The 14,284-nt window shown below is 34.9% G+C and overlaps 1 pseudogene; it reads right to left on the bottom strand.

Moving 5' to 3' along the window:
• Positions 1–1,659: 1,659 nt before the first annotated feature.
• LOC141515585 (proteasomal ubiquitin receptor ADRM1 pseudogene) lies at positions 1,660–13,238 on the bottom strand (annotated as a pseudogene).
• Between the last annotated feature and the right edge of the window lie 1,046 nt (positions 13,239–14,284).

Raw genomic sequence — 14,284 nt, 5'->3', positions numbered from 1 at the left:
TCCTGTATATAATTTCAATGCATGCATACACACACACACACACACACACACAGATATATTTGCTTGTTTGTTTATATTGTCTATCATATTAGACTGTAAATTCCTTGAGGGAAGGGATGGTCTTTTGCCTCTTTGTGTAGCCACAAAACTTAACACAATGTCTGGATCATAGTAGTTGCTTAAGAAATATTTACTAATTTGATTGATATAGAATATTTCATGAATTTAATATTTACACATATTATTTCATTTAATTCCTATGATAACCTTGTGAGGTAGGTCATGAATGCAGTATTATTCCAATTTTATGAATGAGAGTACTGTTATCTAGAAACATTAAATAATTTGACTTGAATTTGATGAAATTGAAATGGACTGATCCAACAGAACAAAAGTGAACTGAAATAACCTGAAAACTGAAGGACCCAGAAGAATCAGTCAGGTAGCCTTTGCTTTTGGAACTAAAGTCACTTAAGGGTCTCTGTGAACAGGGTGCCTATGGTTTCAGTCATGCAAAGCTGGGCACTAGGATTCTTGCCCTAAAATCCAGGGCAGCTTTGAAGAGTGGAAGAGTTTCTGTATGCTTGAATCATGCTGCCTACCCCTGAACATCCTTTATCAACAGTCATGTTTACCCCATAGGCAACAGTAGCTAGTACGAAGGCCCTTGATCTCTCCTATTGCAATGTCGTGTTATTTATTTTAATCACTGTTATAGTCTCACATCCAGCCAAGATATTAGGGCCCAAGGGATTGAAATCATTCATGCCTCTTGTTCTGTGATCAGAAATATAATGTAAAACTCGCCTAGTGAACATACTGAAAGTAATCCTCAAGAAACTTTGCCCCTGGGATTCTGCTTTAGCAGAATGGAAAATGTGGGACAGAGACACCATGTTGCAGGTGCTCAGAGACAGCTTATAAAAAGGACATCTTGGAGCAGCTACCTAGGAAGGCAGGAAGTGTGTACTGCAAAGAGATAGGCAATATTCTCCCTGTCAATCTGCATCATCATCTCATCACCATCAATGTAGCTTATAAACGTAAGCTTTTGTTGTAGTCATCCTCATCCTCATCATGTTCTTAATTTGGAAGACAGCAAAGATTCAGAGAGGGGAGGGAGGGAGAGAGAGATAATTGTTGACGGGATTGCAATTCATTGCTTTTCAGGGAAGGATTATATATTTTCAAACTTAAGCTATCTCCAAATTTCAGTCACCATTATTCTGATTTCTGCCTCTTTTTCATGTCAATTAAATTAAATTCACATTTACTTAGGGCCCACTTTGTGTAAATTATCATACCAAGTAGTTAGAGGTAACTGGTGATATACTGACTAGAGCAGTGGACCTGGAGTCATGATAGACCTGAGGTCAAATCTCACCTTATGTGTGACCTTGGTCAATTCACTTAATTTTTGTTTGCCCCAGTTTCCTCAATTATAAAACAGAATAATAACAGCAGTTATCCCACAGAGTTAATGTGAAGCTCAAATAGGATAATAATTTGTAAACATAAATGAAATAATATTTGTAAGGATTTTATTGGTAGATATAAGAAAAGTCCTTTATTTTGTAAACTGAATACAGGCATAGGTTTTAGCAATAAACATTATTAAACTCACTTAATTACTACAAAGCAACAAAGATAGCAAATAATTCAATCTAAACTCATATCTTTCTCCCCACTTTCTTGTCTTTTGCATCTCCTTCCTTTTGGTCTGACTTGGCATTATTTTGCATGGTTTTGGCAAATATTTTGACATCACCCTTTTTTTTTTTGCTGCTTCTGTAACTTCAATTGATAAACCAAATTGATTCATAAGTGAACCAAGCTGTCCTAAGGCAAAGGTAGCACTGAACACTCTTCATGCCTGTTGAAACTGAGGAGAGCTTAGATTTTGTTAAATTTACTCTGCTGTCTGTAGAAGAGTTTTTCCCAGAGGGAAGATAAGACAGCATCCACAAGTGAACCTCAGCATTGACCAGAATAGGAGCCAAAAAAGTCTGGAGTTAGTTCATGGTCAAATAGCTGAAATGTTCCAAAGGTCATTCAGTGAATGGGCTGGGTTGGGCTTGTTGCTGTGTTGGTTCCATTACCTGAACTCGGTGCAGATCTAGGAATAGCTGCAGAGGTAACTGCTTCAGCTCTAGGTGCCTGCATAGCAAGATGTAGAAGATGTGGAAGACAGGGTTCCAGAAGCTGACTCTGGGGGTTGGTTGAAGAGCTGCATGTTGGAGATCTGCTACTCCCCAGGAAGCTAGCCAGACCGAGACCTGTCAGTATACCAAACCCACCATGTCCTGCCAAGCTGCATCAGCTTGGTTATGATTCATGTTATTAAGAAGCCTCTGCAAACCACCTTTACCTGAAAGTGCTGAAAGTCCATGGCCTCCACTTCTGCTCACACCCAAAGCTCTTGGAGTAGATGGATTATTCAAATGCTCATTTATTTTCCTGTATCCTTCTCAGTCATAGGCTCCTGCAACCAAAAGAAGAGTCACTTTGATTCTGCCTTGAAGTTCAGTTCATATACTCCACCAGTAGTACATTGATGTCCTCACTTAAATTCACAGTTATCAAGAAAAATAATTTTCATCTTCTATATTATCAAACATCCTCTTTTTCCAACAGAAACAAGTGAGGGAATAATCAGTTTGCTGAATGTTTTCAATGCTTTTCTATTTATCTGGGGTAACTGCAGTTTTTTTAATGACATTTTTCTGCCCCAAACTCCAAGTATTTAGCCAATTTTATTTTTGTGGTAAGTGGATAATTGTCCATTTCTTTTCAGAAATTTATTAACATAACCATTCTAGAATCATGAGCATATGCCTGCTTCATAAATGCTTTTATTTCCCATATGATCAAGGATATCATCCCATCTTTCATAACTTGTTTCCAGTGCCTTCTCCTGATTGAACTTGAAGAGAAATAGGAAAACATGTTAACATGTCTTTTTCCTAGGATTTATGAGTCCTGCATATTTGAGGGGATTTGGTAGAAGAATTGACAACAAGAATAATATTCAATAATTATAGGATAGGTTTAGGTAAGGAAGATCATGATGAGGACGTGGAAGTCCAACAGAACTCAAGGGACTTAACATGCCCAGGATCATGCAGACAGAGAGCAGAAGAAGTTGGGTGTGAACACAGATCATCTGACTATAAATTTAATGTTTTATTCATTATATCATTTTACCTCCTATTTCTTAATCTGGAGGATGAGAAAAGGAATACAATTTGCTTTTATATAGAACTTTAAAGTTTTCAAAAGTTATTCATATTTGATATTCACAGCAATCCCATAAGGCTGGTGATATTATTATCTCCATTTTATAGAAAGGAGTACTTAGGCTTAAGGAAGTTAATCAACTTACCTGGAGTCATACAGGTAAGAAGTGAATGGAACAAGATTTGAACTCAGATCTTTCTGACATATGGGGGAAGATAGGTAGAGCACTAGACCTGGTATCAGGAAGACATGAGTTCAAAACCCATCTCGGACACCTACTAGCTGTGGTGACCCTGGGCAAGTCACATAACCTTATTAGCCTCAGTTTTCTCATCTGTAAAATGACCCAGAGAAGGAAATGGCAAACCATTCCTGTATCTCTATCGAGAAAACACTAAATGGAGTCACAAGACACACACAACTGAAAAATAATTCCACAACAACAACTTTCAGACTCATGGTTGAGAACCTGGGCTCTAATAATGTCATTTCTAAAGGAATCTGACTGCTAAAGAAATAAAAACTTTTATTGTTATTTCTTGGTGTTTATAACTCCCTTTTAGAATTTAAATATATGTATATAATATATGAAAATATAAGACTTAAACTATATAACAGTAGCCCTAATTCCTACTTTTACTCTTCTGGGAGGTTAATACTTAAAATATTAAAACAAGAAACATTTAATGTAACTGGTGAATGAATGCTTTCCCTTTCCCTTGGTTCTATACTGAACAACTCTTTCAAGATTCATGTTTTTTAGTAAGTCAGAATTTAGGCTTATCCTTCTAGCACAGTTCTTCACTAAAACAGTTATCATTGCACAAAATTGCTGCTGCTGTTAGTTAATTCTAACTGAAAGTCCAAGAACTTCTAAATTCCTGATATTCACTCCCAATATGTTCATTTCTCTTGGTCATGTTTTGATCACTTGAGCTCAGAAAACAAACATAAGCAGAAGAGTGAGTTGGGGTCTTTGGTTTGAGCATTGTCTTGTCTAGGCAGCATGCATTCCAACTTCTGTGTGAGTAGCTATCATGGATTTGGGGTGGGGATTGGAAAACCATTTTTTCTTTCGAAATCTTTGCAGAGTTCTTATATGCTTAGCAGATGGAGTAACACAGGACAATCACTCTTTTAATGTCTACTAAGTTGGTTGCTTTTTCTGACTCAATGATCAATGTGCTTTGATAAAAACAACACATAATGATGTGGGAGAGAATGCACATAGAGTTGAACATGTCACTTAATAAAGGGTCAAATATCTTATTCCATCCTACATGAGGAATTGTCTCTATCACATTATAATCACAGAATCAAAGAATTTAAAGCTTGAGGGAACCTCAAATATTATAGGAGCATAAATTTAGAGATGGAAAGGTAGTCATTGATGTGAGGCCTTTATTTTACAAATGGGGAAACTGAAATAGAATACTAAAGGTAATACACCCAATATGAAACTTATGTGAAGAAAAATTCACCTACAACATCATCAACAAGTGACCAACAAGACTTCCAGTGAGACCTATTCAATTGGATTGAAGTCTACTTGTTATGATATCCATTTTAGTTATTAATAAAAATACTGATTAGCATAGAACCAAAGGAAGAGTCCTGAGACACTCTATTTGACATATTCTTTTAGAATGACAATAAAGATAAATTAAGACTCTTGGGTGGTATATATATATATATATTTTTGTCTAATCATACAATTAGTTCCAAGACCACTTAACAATGTGCCCATCTATTCCTTCTCTCTCTATCTGTTTCAGGAAGATTTACAGACTTTACCAAATAACTTGATGAAATTCTATTCTTTTATCAACTGCATTATTTTGCCTTACATATCTAATAACACTGTCAACCAAGAATTTGAAGTCAGGCATAGCTTAATAAGAAACTCAGATTGGCTTATTTAAGCAAGTTTAAAAATACACTTCTTAGTGCCTAGTATTGGAAATAAAAGAAAAAAATGAAAATCTTTGTTTTCAAGGAGGATGCATTCTATTTAAAATATAATTAAAGGGAAAAAATATTCCAAAAGATCTAATTTTATCAAGGTGGATAATTCCTCCACTGGTGCAGATTATAGCATACCTCCTCTGCATCCCCCAACAAAACAACCAAACTTTATCAGATAGTCAATATGAATTGCTATTGTTATCTCATTTCATTGTCTCCCAACTCAGAGGAGTCTTATCCAATTTACCTAGATGGGTTGTAAAATGATTCTGCCTCTTGCTCCAGATTTTAAAATTTCTCTGACTTGGTATGACCTAATAGAGTTTTTGCTTTATTATTAGGGTCTTTGAGAGATCAGGTCACCTGCATGGCATCAATTTAGCATTTCACTGAAAGAAAAGTTCACACGACATCCCTTTGATAAAATATCTCAGAATTTTTCCAATAATCAAGATTAAGTTCACCACCCCATATTTTGGAGAGTCTACCTTCTTCCATTTTTTGAAAACCAGCATTTTTGTTTGTCTCTAGTCCTGGTGCATCTTTTACATCCTTTTGGTACAGCAAGCATATTTTAAAGTTCTTTGGTATTCTGAAATGTAACTTGTCTGGATGTGGCAATTTCAACTCATTATGGGAACTAAGTGCTCCCTTATCATCACTTCACTTATTTGTATGACAGTTTAATTTTTGTTCTTTTCCCTACCATCTAAAAATCATTATCTTTAGTTTAAAAAAGCAGAAGCAAATTTCAATTTGAGTAGTCCTGCATCTACCAGTCAAGTATTGTTGTGGTCCCATCCATACCAAACAGAAGTTCTATTATATCATTTTTGTCCTCTTTCCCAAGCCTAAAAGCATCCTTTTGTTCATTACTCTTCACATATATATATATAAAAAAAATCTCAGTTTATATTGAGCTTTAGCCTTTAAAACATTCTTATAGGATTTTTCTATTTTTTTGTATTCTTCTTTTCACATGGACTTGCATTCATGTTCTGTAGAAGAATTATTATAATTCTCTCTAGCATGCTCCTACTTTTCTTTTCAGTCAGAATTATTTGCTTGGTCATTAAAATTCCATTTTTTGAGAGCCTCTCCTCATTCTTTGGTAGACTTCCCTTTAAGAATTTCAGACTATGGGATTCTATCTATCTTTTCTCTGAATACTTTGAAATTCAGACTCTTTAAAATCTGATGTTTTTGTCAGCCTCCTCCTTGTGCATCATAAAATCTTCTTTAAGATGTTGTGGTTACTGATTTTGTGCTAAGACCAGAGTTCTGTTTCCTGAAAAAAACAGATTAGTTTTCCTTAGAAGGGAGCAAAACCGTTCCTGAGATCTAACTGAACTCCTACCTCCCTTGTTGCAGTTTCCTGGTCATCTAAGGACATCAAAAACTTCCAACTCAAATGAATTCAGTGTTCCTGGTTATTCTGTTTTCATGCCCAGGAAAAGGTCTCTTATATGGAGACAAAGGGGGCTGGTCACTATAAACGTTAAGTACCATTGTATCCTTGTTGCATATCTTTGCTATATTAAGGCAAAGTAAACCTTTGTTAACTGTTCAATGACTTGTTAGTGTCTCATTTCATCCCAAAATAAACCTGAACAGAGTACTGGTATTAGTCCTGCCTCTAACAAACCCCCAAAGTTCCTTCCTTTCCACTTAATGAACCAATTTCTCTCTTTATCCATCAGAACCAGGTCCAAAAAGCAGTTTTTCTTTCTGCCTCATTGACTTAGTGAGAAATGAAATCATTAAATTCTTAGTCTCTTCTTTTAGCAGAGAAGTCTAGAAGAGAGACACACTGATAACTGAAGTTACCAGTCATCACTGCATTCAAATTCCATGCAACCTAAGTGAGGTAGATTTTACAGAACTGTCCTCTTATAACATTTGCATGTGTGCCTGTTCTGTTCTATCAGATGCACAGCCCTTCCTTATCTGACAGTATTTCAAGTATTTGAAAGTGACCCTTCTGTTCAACCACATGCGATTCCCAGTTTTTTCCCAACCAGCCCTCTTGGTATGGTTTCTTGCCTTCCTTTAGATAACTAATCACCTTCCTCTAGACAACTTCAGCTCTTCAGTATCCCTCCCAGAATGGTACCCAGAATAGAAGTGGTCTTAGGAAAGCTGAGTACTTACACAAATAATGCTTCTGATGCTCAATACATTTATGGGACTAATACTTTTGGAATTGCCTTCAGATTCAGTTTGTGAAGGTCACTCATTTTTTCTTGTCACATCCATGATTTATTTGTTGTTTGTGGTTTGACTTATAATCGTGGCAGTTACAAAAATGATGTTGACTAAGTTTTATCAAGAATAGAATAATAAACTTTTCTCAGCACCCAGGAGCATTTATCTTACATCTTTTCTTTTCTATATCACCTTGGTTCCTAGGGAAAATGGGCTCAAAATTAAAATTTCTGTAAAGCAATTTTGTTCCCCTCAAATTTACTTCTAAAGGTAATACAGCCAATGAGTGTCATTGTCATTTTCTCAGTTGCCTTTAATTCACTTCTATACTGGACCAAACAGGATGTTCCTTAAGGCTGCACTGGTTTCTCATCAAGATTATGCTCTAACTTTACCAGGCTTAACCATCTGAAAAAATACAGCATGGATTCTATCTTTCAGACTTCTAGGTATCCTCTTTCTTAATTTTTCAAAACTCACAAGTTCATAACTGAGTTTGGCACTCCTTTATCTAAGATCAGGAGAGACCAAATGTAAAATTAAAAAAAAAACCTAGGAAAAGAAGCATTGTGTGGGCCAAGTAGGAATATAAAGATTCAAGACCTTTTTCACAACTCAGAGGCATAACCCTTTTCATCTCTCAAATGTAGCCAGGAAAGCAAGAGAAGTATTTGTTCTTTAAAATCTCAAATGACATCAATGAGCATGATCACATAAATCATTTATCAGACTTGATACCAAATAACTTTTGATTATTTCCAAAAATCAAATACACCCCCAACATTTGTTTCTGTTGAAGATGCTTAAAAGAATGTTCTGTAAGGTCTAAAGGCCCACTAAAACACAGGAACTCTTCCCTAAAATGTTTTACAAAAACAGTAGCATTGGAATAAGTGCACTGCCACCCTTGGGTGCCATTGTGAAAATGATGACATTCATTTATAAATCTAAACTCTGGAAGATATGTAATAAAACCAATTTCATTACTATAGTTACATCTCTTAATTCTGCTACTGTGACTGATATTACAAAAATCCCCACATGATTAATTTGATATCCTATTAGATACATTAGCTATATAGTGTTTGGAAGTTTGCAAAATATTTTAAATCCATTATTTCATTTGAGTCTCACAATAATCTTGAGGTAGCTCAGGCTAATGGAAATCTGACCTGGGATCCAGGAAGACCTGAGCCTAAGTTTTATAGACTTAGGCTTAGTGTTTTTTAGACACACTGCTTTCATGCCTCCTTGGACAAGTCGCTTAACTTCTCAGCATGCTAAGTTAGTAGCAGCTCAAACAGAAACAAGGACCATTAAAATGAATATTAACTTAGAAAATCACAAAATAATATGATCTATGTTTTATGTATTTTATTTGTTTGTTAAATATTTCTCAATTCTATTTTAATTTGGTTTGGGCCACACACAGGAGTTAGTGGGTCTTCTGGACCATTTCCAAATCATGACAAATGCACTAGGATTTAGGGGTGGCTAGGTGGCATAGTGGATAAAGCACCGGCCCTGGAGTCAGGAGTACCTGGGTTCAAATCCGGTCTCAGACACTTGATAATTACCTAGCTGTGTAGCCTTGGGCAAGCCACTTAACCCCATTTGCCTTACAAACCCCCCCCCCCCCCGCAAAAATCACAAATGCACTAGGACTCTCTTCTTCCTCCCTCCATTGATTCTCAGCCTTTGCCTCTGTGGCTCTGGGCTCTCACATTTTATCAGGATCCAGCCCACCTTCTAGCTTTTTACAAATTGTACCTCAGCCTATATACTCACCCAACCCTTGCTAACTAGCTTCCTAACCTATTGTGGTTTCCTGAGCAAATAAAATGTTGCCTAGCATATATTAAGAACTCAATAAATATTTATTAATTCATTTATTCAAACATTTCAGGCAACTCTCTAAGACTACAAATCACAGAAAACGTGCCAATCTGTTTTGATGGAAAGCATTTTTTTTCTCTAGGATTTCTCAATTTCTGTTTTACTTACTTGAAAAACACACATAGAGGTTCAATAACTTGCTATGGTCATAGAGTTAGTAAATGTCATAGGTTTTATTTTAAACAGGCTCTTTTTGATTCCAAGTCTAATATTTTATCAATCATACCACACTGGTATAAATAGAATAGCTTTTTATATTGATCTTTATGATACTATATGATAAGAATACATATAATAGAGATGTGCATATAAATAGGATTATATAACTGTAAAATGGGAAAATTATATTATTCATAATAATAACATGAATCATAGTTATTATGAGTAGTTTCAATTAGAAAAAGTTCTTTTTAAAATAAATTTATTTATTTTTTAACTATATGCAAAGGGAATTTTCAACATTCATTTTTGTAAGGTTTTGAGTTCCACATTTTTCTTTCTCCTTTTCTTTCCTCCCTCCTCTTGACAGTGAGTAAGCAAATATAGGTTATACAGTGTAACTACATTAAACATTTTCATATTAATCATGTGAAAGAAGTATTAGAACAAAAGGAAAATACATGAGCAAGGAAAAATGTAAAACATAAAACAAATTTTAAATTGAAAATAGTATGCTTTGGTCTATATTTAGACTTCATAGGTTCTTCTCTGGATATGGATGACATTTTCCGACATAAGTCCTTAAGAATTGTCTTTGATCATTATAACTGCTGAGTTGTACTTTTATATCTTAAAAAGCACTTTGCCAACACATTTCATTCTTATAACACAATCCTGTGAAAGAGTAAGTTAGTGGTTTCATTTTACCACTGAGGAAAGAGTGGTTAGAAAAGTTTAGTGAATTAGCTATGGACACACAGCATAGCCAAGCTGAGTTTAAAAGTCAGGTTTCTTGCCTAGGTTAAACTAGAAGTATTAAAATTTAAGAATATCTTGAAGAACCAAGTTGCATTAGCTGACATTTTTTTCACTTATGAAGTGAAGAAAAGAGTTGGATGAAGAATTTTATTTAAAAGTAAAATATAATATTTAAATGTTAGTGTTGATTGATGACAATGACCCTTCTGGTGCTAAGCTTAGAACACACTATTTCTTCTTCTCTTGGTTTTTTCACTCTATTTGGAGGTAAGCATCTTATTTCAGAAAGACAAAATTTGAACAAAGGGAGTCAGAGGTCAGAGCTTGAGTATTACTGTTAGGAGGTAAGTTATTACTGTTGGGAAGTCCCAAAGGAGGTAGAGTTCAATCAAAGAACATCATACTTCAAGGACAGAAGACCAAAAGAGCAAAAGGGGAAGGGAGGAAGTAGGAAAGAGATGATTTTTTTCCCAGAGTTTACAGACCCAAAGTGGGGAAAAAAGATCTTTAGGCTGAGAATAAAGAAGAATATCCTTAAGGCAGAAATAGCTAGATGGAAAAGAAGGGGGATCCTTTCTAGACATGGTCAAGGGCAAATGTCACATATCATTAGAGAAAGGGTGGTATTGATTAATTCAGTCAAATGCTCTCTGCCTGGAGGACCACCCATGTGTCTTACTAGCTGTCATTGATTAGTTGATGAATTATTTCCCCTACTGTAGAGGGAAATTTTGGAACTCAGCCAGCAAGTGAGGTTTGTTACATTGGGCTTTGTTAGTCTAACCTGAATTGCAGTTTCATGGCACAATGAATAAAAGCACTGGACCTGAAGTCAGAAAAACTTCAATTCAAATTCAGTCTCAGATCCTTACTAGCTGTTAGTTACATAAGCCCATTTGTTTCAGTTTCTTCATCTTTAAAATGAATTAGGGAAAGAAAGGGCAAACCATTTCAGTATCTTTGCTAAGAAAATATCAAATGATCTATACCCAGAAGGCTATAAATCTGTACATACACTGTGATGCAGTGATACCACTACTAGGTGAGTAACCCAAAGACATCCAAAAAAATGGACAGAAACTATTTGTACAAAATATTTATAGCAGTTCTTTTTGTATTGGATAAAAACTGGAAACAAAGGAATGCCCATCAGTTGGGGAGCGGCTCAATAATCCATTATAATGGTATGAGATTGTAATGGAACACTATTGTGCTATAGGAAATGACAAGCAGCATATTTTCAGAAAAAACTGAACATGAACTAATTTATTATGAAGTGAACAGTACCAGAAGAACTTTGTACATAGTAACAGCAATATTGTTTAATAAAGAACTATGAATGATTTAGCTATTCTCAACAATTCAATTGATGTAGGACAATCCCAGAGGTCTAATGATGAATGAAGCATGTTATCTTCTTTCAGAGGAGGAAAAAAAATGATATTTTTTCAATACAGACTAAAACATGATATAATTCCAACTTTCTTTTATTCTTCAAATTTTGTTTGTATCTTATACAAAATGACTACTGTAGAAGTGTTTTGTATAATTTCATACATATATATATAAAACCTATATATATAACATATATATATATATATATATATACATATATATATAAAACCTATAAGGAGGGGGAAGGGAGAGGAATAGCTTCTGGAACTCAAAATTTTATTTATTTATTTATTTAATTGATGTAATGGATTTATTTAATTTTAATTAATTAATCATCAATTAATTAATTAATCATTAAGTTATTTAATTAATTTAATTAATTTATTTTGAATTTTACAATCTTTTCCCCCTAATCCTGCTTTCCTCCCCCCCCAGAAGGCAGTCTGTTAGTCTTTACATTTTTCCATGGTGTACATTGATCTAGGTTGAATGTGATAAGAGAGAAATCATATCCTTAAGGGAAAAAATTAAGTATATAGCAATATAGCAAAATTACATAATAAGATAATAGCTTTTTTTAAAATTAAAGGTCTTTGGTCTTTGTTCAAACTCCACAGTTCTTTCTCTAGATATAGATGCATTCTCCATCACAGATACCCCAAAATTGTGTCTAATTGTTGCACTGATGGAATGAGCAAGTCCATTAAGGTTGATCAACACCCTCATGTTGCTGTTAGGGACTACAATGTTCTGGTTCTGCTCATCTCGTACAGCATCAGTTCATGCAAATCCTGCCAGGCTTCCCTGAATTCCCATCCCCTCCTGGTATATAATAGAACAATAGTGGAACTCAAAAAATGTTAAAAAATTAAAAACCAAAATGAGGGTCATTAAGAGTTAAATATAACTGAACAGCAACAAAGTCAAAACTGAGTAGTAGAGTTGATGCTACCTAGGAATGTCAGCAAATAATACCAATATACTGACTTCTAAGGGGAAGATTTTTGGGGGGAGAAGATGTGAGTTCTCTTTTTTTTCCTTTCTTCCATTATGTGTGCTTTCCTGTTATCTAATGGGACTCAAGAAAAAAAAAGTATGGAAAAAAAAGAGTTCTGAATTGGGGATCATAAATCTAGAGTTCAAGTTTCAGTTCTAACACATCATAAATATGTCAGGAAAATGACATCTTTGAACCAGTTTCCTCCTCTGAAAAATGGGAATAACACACCTTCCAGACTGTCCTGAGGAAAGCACTTTTTGATGCTCATGGGTGGGAAACAAAACTTTAGGATCAAGAGATTTCTTTTTAGAGATGAGGAATTAGAAGTAGAGTATGGGGTAAATGACTTGCCCCACATCCCACAGGTATAGCAGTAAGTAGAAGAAATGGAACTTGAATCTAAGTCTCTTGGCTTCAGATACAGGTTCTTTCCATTAATTCTCATTCCTTTTCATTGGAATTATTTTCTGTATCTTCTACTATAAAGCTCTTCATGTGTTAGTCACTTACTGGAGCTGATTCACTATTCCACTCACCACCGTGTCTTTTTTCAAACCTTTTCATCCCTTATCAGATCTACAATGGCTCCATATTCTTCCATCATCTCAACTGAAAAGACCATCTTATATTTCATTGCAAAAAAAATGAGGTCAATCATAGATGTCTTCCTCTTTTCCCTTTGTCCTCATTTCACATTATTCAGTTGTCTTCTTCCATTATTTCCTCCTTTACATTTATTTCACATGAAGAGATGACTCCTCCTTGCCAAGAAGCCACCTGTATGTATATGTGGTCCCATTTCATCCCATCTTCTCCAGTAGATTGCTTCTTCTAACATTGCCCCCTCTCACTTTCCCTCTCTCCCTTGCTACTGGTCATTTCCCGATTGCCTACAAACAGGCCTCTATCTCCTTTCCCCCTCAGAACTTTTCACTGGTTCAATTCATAGTCTCTGAGGTCATCCTAAACTCTTCTTTCTGTTACTAAATCCCTTGAGATTATCTGCAAACAATGCTTTCACTTCTTTTCCTCTCACATTCTTTTTAATTCATTGCAGTCTGACTTCTGAACTTAATCAACTAAAACTCCTTTCTCTAAAGTTGTCAAAAAGGCCAAAGCTAATGCCCTTTACTCAATCTTCTCTTCCTTGATCTTTCAAATCTATCTTTCAAATCTTTGACATTGTCTAATAACTTCTCTGCAATACTTTCTTCTCTCTAGATTTTCATAACACAACTCTACTCATTCTCCTACTCATCTGGCCTCTCCTCACTCTCCTTTCCATGAGTCTGTTCTGACACTTAGAGATCTTGTCAGCTCCTAAAGATGCAATTATTATCTCTATGTTGATGATTATTAGTTCTATATGAGTAGTCCAAACCTATCTTTTGAGCTATTCTTCACTCTCACATCTCTAACTGCTTATTTAGCATCCCGAATTGAATTTATGCAAACATTTAAGACATTAAAAAATAAATTCACATACTTTTGTTACATATTTGAAAGGAATAGCAAGTTGTACCTTGTAGATTTGTTTTGTACCTTGTAGATAAACAGTTTCATGTTTAAATCATTTTTATCATATCATGTTATAGAAATGTTTATTTTATTCAGTAGATTAAAAATAAGATTAAAAAAGCCTCAATATATCCAGCCCTTTATACATTA

This window comes from Macrotis lagotis, chromosome 1 (genome assembly GCF_037893015.1).
Source record: "Macrotis lagotis isolate mMagLag1 chromosome 1, bilby.v1.9.chrom.fasta, whole genome shotgun sequence".
In the NCBI taxonomy this organism is placed as follows: Eukaryota; Metazoa; Chordata; class Mammalia; order Peramelemorphia; family Peramelidae; genus Macrotis; species Macrotis lagotis.
The sequence above is the reverse complement of the archived record's forward strand: the minus strand, read 5'-3'. Positions and strand labels throughout refer to the sequence as shown.